The following is a 2,500-nucleotide window of genomic DNA, read 5'->3' as shown; positions in this document are numbered from 1 at the left end:
CTTTGACTGTGTCTCCTTTTTTCACTCTTGAAGAGTTTAATTGATAGACTACAGTTTTCACTGGGACACTCATTTTAAACCAGTTTGTTCCTTTTGGTAGGTGCATAATGTACTATATAATGTACTATATTTTTTAGATGTAATCAGACTTTTATTTGCCTTCTCACCAGAAAACGTCTGAGATAAACATCTCCCTCCCCTCCTCTATCACATCTAAATTGTGGTCTGTCAGAATATTTGCATGAATAAAAGTATGTATCTAGTGGAAAAGATTTCCTTAAGCTTAGCACTTAACTTGCAAAGGTATATATTTATATATGAAAGTTACCCATAGACTTAAATCTAATGCTGTTTTTACCTGCTTAAATATTGATAAAGTGGCATAATCTTTCAAAAATTTTATGTACTCAGTTAATCTCTATTCATCTTTGTCAGTGAATTCCTAAAGTAGCTTGCAGTAGCAAAGAAATGCAGTGTAACAGTAACAAAAGTGATAAAGGAGGAATAAAGGAAACGTGTAACTTAGAATGTTTTACTTAAAAGTGGAGAAATTCTACATATTCTAAACAAGGCCAGTGGAGCAGTCTACATGTAACATGTAGTTGACATTTGTTGTAGGAGAAATGAATTTTCTACTTAATAAAATATTTTTAATTTTTAGTAGCCCCAAATGTTTCATTTTGGATGAGTTTATGTAATGTGGATTTAGAAGTGATCGTGTTGGCTTATTTGCAATGTTAGAAATCCCTCAGAAGTGCACTTGTGCTTTCCTATAAATATAATTACAGTTTGTGTTTAGTACATATGGAAGTAGAATGCTCAGTCAGTTACCTTTCTCCCCCCTACATATTCATCCTTATATTTGTATTTTGCCAATTTTAGATGGCAGTGTCCTAGATAGTAAGTCAGAAAATGCTTAAAATTTTCAGAATGATACATAGGATTTTAGAATAACGTTGATTTGATGGTTATTTATGTCATAAACTTTTAAAAGTAAGAAAAACACTCACAAATCATTTTAAGAATTAAAAAAAGTTAATTTAACCATGGTAAAAGGGCTAATGAACTCTAAAGAATGCAAAGATGGAAAACTTGTTTAAGCCTTGCTTATACACCAAATCAGTCCGACTAGGAACAAGATATAGTTAATAGTTAATATAATTTGTATAAGTGAAACCTGACTGAAAACTTGAATTATGTTATTGCATTCATAAAACTTTTATTACCAAGTACATTTGTTATCAGTTGCACATAATGTACTTTTGTTTGCAGACAGAGATAATTTAAGTGAAAGGGTTGCATATGCTAAAAAGTGGTACGAAATGTGGCAAGCTTCTCATCACATGATAGACTTTATAGAAGGTATCTATGTATGTGTCGAACTGCCTATGTATATGTGATCTAGCTATCTACTTATCTGTCTGTTTATCTGGATTGGCAGCCCTTTTAAAAGTTAACTTCTCTTTATCTGTTCTTTCATTTCAGTTTGATTCCTTGTTATTTTGAGACAGTATGAGGCAAATGATTACTGGAACAAAAGGCTTTTTTGTACATAGATTTTCTTTTTCCCAAACTATTGTCTAACCATTTCTTTTTGTTTATCAAAGAACAATTAAGTAAACTGTCCATTAAATTTTTAAAAAGCTCAACACCCAGAGATGTTATGGGGAGGGAGGTGGGAGGGGGGTTCATGTTTGGGAACACATGTAAGAATTAAAGATTTTAAAATTAAAAAAAAATAATAAAATAAAAAAAAATTTAAAAAAAAAAAGCTCGACACCTATTGGATCAGTTAAATTTATAGCATACATTTCAGAAAGCCTTATTATGATATTTTCAAGTACAGTAATCTAAAGGTATGAGAGTATGTTCTAAAAAATTCAGGAACATTTTTTAAAATCACTTTTGAGCGCCTTTCTGTTATTTCGTGATTCTTTCCCTTCATGTTACAAAATGACATGTAATGAATCCATATTTCAAGATAGCAAAGGATAGAAAATATTCTTTCTTTAGTATGAAATATGAAGTGTAAGTGTTTCTCTTTTTTTTAAGAGAGAAAAGTTCACCCTGAATTTCTTTTTTTTCTTCTAAATTTGTTTTCATTGTTAATTTCTCCTTTCTTTATAACATAAAGTGCCAAACTCAAAAAGTTTGAACTGTGTTAAAAATGACTCAGTATATATTGTGAACCATGTCTATGATTCTTTTTTTCTCTTTTCAAAGACACATGTTGTTCTAAGAATTTGTTCAAAACCAGTGTTTATATAAATACTTGCTTTTATTTAGAGTAAAAATGAATTGTTTTTTCTAGGAGAGAAAGTGATTGCTTTTTCAAAGTTGCAAACTTGGCAAGTTGACAGGTTGTCTGATTACTGATTAGTATAAGAAATGTCATCAAAGAGTGTGATTGCCATCCAGTTGAGCAGATGGATACCTCAGGCTTCTGTGTAGGACTCCTTGTTCACCTCTTTTGCCAACCTTTAACTTTACCTGTCTCTCC

The 2,500-nt window shown here is 30.9% G+C and overlaps 1 protein-coding gene across 12 annotated transcripts in view; it reads left to right on the top strand.

Moving 5' to 3' along the window:
- Positions 1–2,500, top strand: part of FOXP2 (forkhead box P2) — a 313,730-nt gene that overhangs the window by 233,252 nt on the left and 77,978 nt on the right. The gene's annotated exons all lie outside the window — the stretch shown is intronic.

This window comes from Capricornis sumatraensis, chromosome 5 (assembly GCF_032405125.1).
Source record: "Capricornis sumatraensis isolate serow.1 chromosome 5, serow.2, whole genome shotgun sequence".
Classification (NCBI taxonomy): Eukaryota; Metazoa; Chordata; class Mammalia; order Artiodactyla; family Bovidae; genus Capricornis; species Capricornis sumatraensis.
The sequence above is the reverse complement of the archived record's forward strand: the minus strand, read 5'-3'. Positions and strand labels throughout refer to the sequence as shown.